Below are 6,151 nucleotides of genomic sequence, written 5' to 3'. Positions count from 1 at the left end.
ACAAATGCCAAATGAAGATAACGTTGTTACATAGTATTCATCAGCAGCAGACCCCTATGACTAAAAGTATTGCTCAAAAAAGCCAATAGTACATTTATTTTCACATTAATAGATAGATATGTCACATCAGGACTGTTGGGAGTATAAAATTTTTTGCCAATCAAGATGTTAGTTGATCTCAACAGAAGGAATTATTTCTCCTGCTTGTGATTCTTCATGAGACTAAAATAACACATTTTATTTTATATTTTATATAGACCTTATCTTAAATCATTTTGCCAGATGAACTTGGATCTAATTCTGAAACAGTTTTGATTTGTTAAAGGGAAACACAGGACATCTATAATAGGTGCTTCTACTTTCTCTCCCCTTGTTCTCTTCCTAACTCCCTACAATCTCGCTTCCAACCATATCATTCCACAGAATCTCTCTCCAAAGTTATTATCCAATGGTCTCATTCCTCAAATCCTCAGTCCTCATCCTCTTGGATCTCTCTGCAGCCTTTGACCCTGTTGATCACTCTCATCTCCTTGATACTCTCTTCTCTATATTTTTTTGTTTTCCTCCTACCTACCTTACCACTCCTTTTCCGTCTCCTTTGCCTAGACCCTTTAGATCACATGCTCTAACCCTAGGTGTCCCTCAGGATTCTGTCCTGGCCTTCATCTTTTCTCCCTCTATACTACTTCATTTGATGATCTCATCAGCTCTCATGGATTTAATTACCATCTCGATGCTGACGATTTTGAGGAGGTTAGCAAAAGAGAAGTTGATTAATGAAACAGATTAGGCACACAATATATAGAAACAAATGAGCACAGTAATCTAGTGTTTAATAAACCCAAAGATCCAGACTATTGGGGTAAGAACTCAGTATTTGACCAGACTACTAGGAAATTTGGAAAGTAGTCTGGCAGAAACTAGATGTAGACCACAAAATATACTGAGATAAACAGACATAGATATTTAATTTAGACATAAATGGTGAAGCATAAGCAAATTAGAGCAACACAGAAGAAATTGCTTTTTAGATCTATATGCAGGGCATGAGGTCATGACCAAACAAGAGATAGGGAGGTTCTCATGAGATAAAATGTATAATAGTTATTATGTAAAATTAAAATTTGTTAGAAAAAACCCAATGCAGCTAAAATTAAATAAGAAGCAGGAAATTGGGGAAAATCTGTGCAGCAAGTTTTTCTGATACAGTTCTCTTTTCTAAGATATGTGAGGAATTGAATCAAATTCATAAAAATTAGGGACATTGACCAATTGATAACTGGTCAAAGAATATGAATAGGTCATGTTCAGATAAAAAAACCCAAGCTATCAACAGCTATATTAAAAATATTTTGAATCACTAATAGAGAAATGCAAATTAAAATAACTGTTAAAATAACAAAAAAGGAAAATGAGAAGTGATGGAGGGGATGTGGAAAAACAGGCACTTTCTTTTCTTTTTTTAAAAATTAATTTATTTTTAGTTTTTGACATTCACTTCCATAAGATTTTGAGTTTTAAATTTTCTCCCTCTTCTCCTCCTCCCTCTCCAAGATGGTGTGCAATCTGATATAGGCTCTACTTATACATTAATATTAAACATATTTTCACATTAGTCATGATGTTAAAGAAGAATTAGAACGAATGAGAGGAACCACAAAAAGAAGAAACAAAACAAAACAATAAAGGAAAAGGAGAGCAAATAGTATGCTGCCATCTGCATTCAGACTCCATAGTTCTTTCTCTGGATGTGGATAGCATTTTCTATTGTGAGTCTTTTGCAGTTGTCTAAGATCCTTGCATTGCTAAGAAGAGCTAAATCTATTAAAGTCAGTCACTGAACAACATGGCTGTTACTGTGTACAGTGTTCTCCTGGTTCTTCTCATTTCACTCAGCATTAGTTCATATAAGTTTTTCCAGGTTGTTTTTTTTTGTTTTGTTTTGCTTTGGTTTTGTTTTTAGGCAATTGGGATTAAGTGACTTCAGGGCCTATGCTCTAGCCACTGTGCCACCTAGCTGCCTCTTTCCAGGTTTTTAAACAGCATATTGTAGAATTATGGTGCTTAATCCACTCTGCTATCCACTTCCGTTTTATAAGACAGTTCATCCCATTCATATTCACAGTTATAATTACTATCTGTGTCTTTCTCTCCATCCTATTTTCCCCTGTTTATACTTTTCTCTCTCGTTTCTCCCTTTCCCTCCTCACTAGAGTTTTGCTTCCGCCCACCGACCACAGCCTCCCTCAGTCTGCTCCCCCTTCTATCAGCCCTGTCCCTTTTCTTCTCCTTTACCCTGACTACTTCTTCCCTCCCTTCTATCCACCCCTCCCTTTTCTTTCTCCTTTCCCCTCCTACTTGTATAGGGTAAGTTAGATTTCTGTACCTGAGTATGTTATTCCCTGGTTGAACCAAATCTGATGAGAATAAGGTTGAAACAATGCTCATCTCCCTCCCTTCTTTCCCTCTACTGTAACGGGTTTTTGTCCCCTTCATGTGATGTAATTTACCCTTATCTGCCTCCTCCTTTCCTCTTCTCCCAGAACAATCCTTTTTCACCACTTAATTAGATTTTTTATCATCACATCAAAGTCAACTTATACCCACGCCCTCTGTCTATGTATACTCCTTTTAAATGTTGTAATAATGATACAGTTCTCAAGAGTTACAAGTGTCATCTTCCCTTGTAGGGATGTAAAAAGTTTGCCCTTATTAATAACATATTATTGTTTTTTCTCTCCTGTTTATCTTTTTTATGCCTCTCTTGAGTCTTGTATTTGAAGATCAAATTTTCTGTTGAGCTCTGGCCTTTTCATCAGGAAGGTTTGGAAGTTCCCTATTTCATTGAGTGTCCATCTCTTCCCCCGAAAGATTATTCTCAATTTCACTGGGTAGTTGATCTTTGGTTGTAATCCGAGCTCCTTTGCCTTATGGAATATCATGTTTCATGTCCTCTGGTCTTTTAATGTAGATACTGCAAGATCCTCATAATCCTGACTGTGGTTTCATGATATTTAAATTGTTTCTTTCTGTCTACTTGCAGTATTTTCTCTTTGACCTGGTAATTTTGGAATTTGGCTACAATATTCTTTGTCATTTTCAATTTGGGATCTCTTTCAGGAGGTGATCAGTGGATTCTTTCGATGACTATTTTACTTTCTGGTTCTAGGACCTCAAGACAGTTTTCCTTGATGATTTCCTGAAAGATGCTGTCCAGGTTCTTTTTTTCATCATGGTTTTCAGGTAGACCAATAATTTTTAAATTGTCTCTCGTGGATCTATTTTTCAGATCAGTTGTTTTACCAGTGTGGTATTTTACATTTTCTTCTATTTTTTCACTCTTTTGATTCTGTTTGACTGATTCTTGATATCACATAGAGTCATTAGCTTCCACTTGCCCAATTCAAATTTTTAATGAATTGTTTCCTTCTATTAGATTTTGTACCTCCTTTTCTATTTGGCCAATTTTGTTTTTAAGGAGTTGATTTCTTCAGTGTACTTGTCTGCCCCATTTGGCCAATGGTATTTTTTAAGGACTTGTTTTCTTCAGTGTACTTTTCCCCATTTGGCCAATTGCATTTTTTAAAACTTTTTTTTTTTATTTTAGACAAGTGCCAAAACCTAAATACATGATAAGAAAAGAGAAAGAAACATTATGAACTTAAATATTAAACTTAAATGTAAAATAAGAAAAGAAAAATCATGTCATGTGCACAGCAGAACATAGGAGAGGATTCAGAATATATAGTAATAACTCTTCATTTCAAGAAAGCCTATATATTAAATACTGTGCGTTATGTTGAAAGCTGTCCATCTTTGCTTCCTTGTAGGTTTTCTTTTGTTCTCTGCTGTACACTTTTTACTTTGTTCTTTTTCCTCCTTCCTTCCGCCTACCTGACACCCCAAGGCTAGAGTTGAGCATGAATATATTTATATATAGGTATTGATTTATACATACATGTATACATATATATACACATACATATATACATACATATATATATCAACATATCCTTTCCATAAGAAATTCTACTCCTAATCTTTGTTTTTATATTTGTGCATATCTCTTTTTTCCTTTCTCTCCTAACTCCTCTGCTTTACTTCTACCTGCTACCTCCTATGTTAAGTAACATACCCCGACTCCAGCAATCTCACCCTTATCCTCCCATTCCCCTAAATCTAAACCCCCTTTTTATGCCCCTTCTAACCTATTCCCTCACCGTCCTCTCTAAAGAGCCCTCCTTTATTCTCTCCCTACCTATTCCCTTAGAGTTTTATTTCTTTCTAAATTCAGAAGACTTTTATATTCTTCTAAATGTATATGTATTTTCCTCTCTTAAACCCATTCCCGATGAGAGCAGGTTTCCAGAACTAACAGTCCCCCTCCCCCATCTAATTCCTCTGTATTGGTTCTTCCTCTTGACCTCATTTGTAAAAGATAATTACTCTTTTAGCTGTTCTTGAATGGTTTTAGTATTTGAAGTCATATCATCCTCAGGTCTACCCCAATCTTTCTTATAAGCTACCTAATTACTAATAATAATCTTAGACATAGCTTTTATATTTTACATACATAAAAGGTAAACATTCTGTCCTTATTTAGTCCCTTGTAATTGGTCATTGGTATGTATCTTATATTTCTCTTGGCTCTTATATGTCAAATCTTCTATTGAGTTCAGGGTTTATGTTTTTTTTAAACAGAGTCCTGAAAGTCTGACAATTGATCAAATGTCCATTTTTTTCATTCCGAATTATGCTTAATTTTGCTGGGTATGATATTTTTGGCCAGAAGCCAAGTTCTTTTGCTCTTCGATATATAGTGTTCCAAGACCTATGATCTTTTAGTGTTGCCTCTGCTAGATCTTATGTAATTCTAATTGTGGTACCACTATATGTAAATTTTTTTCTTGTTGCTCGCAATGTTTTGTCCTTGATCTGGGGGTTTCAAAATTTTAACTATAGTATTCCTGGGAGTTTTTCTCATAGGATCTCTTTCAGGTGGTGATTGGTAGATTTTTTCTATTTCTACTTTCCCCTCCTGTTCTAGTGCTTCAGGACAATGTTCTTTAATTGTTTCTTGTATTATTGTATCAAGATTCTTTTTTTGATCAGAGCTTTCAGGCAGTCCAATTATTCTTATGTTTTCTTTTCTTGATCTGTTCTCTAGATCTATTGTTTTTCTTTTTTTGTTTTGTTTTGTTAGGCAATGGGTTTAAGTGACTTGCCTAGGGTCACAAAGCTAGTAAGTGTTATGTGTCTGAGGCCAGATTTGAACTCGGGTCTTCCTGAATCCAGGGCTGGTGCTCTATCCACTGCACCACCTAGCTGCCCCCCTATTGTTTTTCTTATGAGAGGTTTCATATTATTTTCTCTTTTTTCATTCTTTATATATATATATATATGTATATATATATATACACACACACACACACACACACATATATATATATATATATATATATATATATATTTCTTCATCTCTTATAACTTTGCTGGCTTCCCCTTGCCCAATTCTGATTTTCAAGGTGTCATTTTCTTCCTTAAGATTCTGGTTCTCCTTTTCTAATTGGTTGACTTTCTTTTCATAATCTTGTTTTTGTTGTATTATTCTTATTTTTCATTTTAGTTTTTCCTCAATCTCTCTCATTTGATTTTTAAAGTCTTTTTTAAGTTCTTCAATGAATTCTTTTTGGTCAGGTGACCATTTGACATTATTCTTTGTGATAGAAGAGAGTTTCTTGACTTCAGTATCCTCCTATGAAAACGAACCCCGATCTTCTCTATTCCCATAGTAGCTCTCTATGGTTGGATTCTTTCTCCTTTGCCTGTGCACTTTTTGGGTAATAATTTAGTTTTTATAATCGCCTCTAGTCCTGGGATATGGGGGATAGTGCCTCTGGCATCTGATCCTCTTTAGTTCTCCCTTCTGACCTTGAACTCAAACCAAGACCTCCAGCCTCCTATAAGTACCCACAGCCAGCGATGTTCCCACCTCATTGCTTCTGCACTCACTGGGCATATGCTAGTTCCTTTTCACCCCCACTGTGTCTCAGCAGCACAGCTTGATCTGGCGTCCCTTGTCAGCAGAGGTTCCCTAGATCTTTCCCAGGTCCTCTCACTGTCCCCGGGGGTAAAAGTTCCTATTCCTGGC

The sequence above is a fragment of the Vombatus ursinus genome, unplaced genomic scaffold (assembly GCF_900497805.2).
Source record: "Vombatus ursinus unplaced genomic scaffold, bare-nosed wombat genome assembly UNPS02014735.1, whole genome shotgun sequence".
NCBI lineage: Eukaryota > Metazoa > Chordata > Mammalia > Diprotodontia > Vombatidae > Vombatus > Vombatus ursinus.
Note: the sequence above shows the minus strand (reverse complement) of the source record.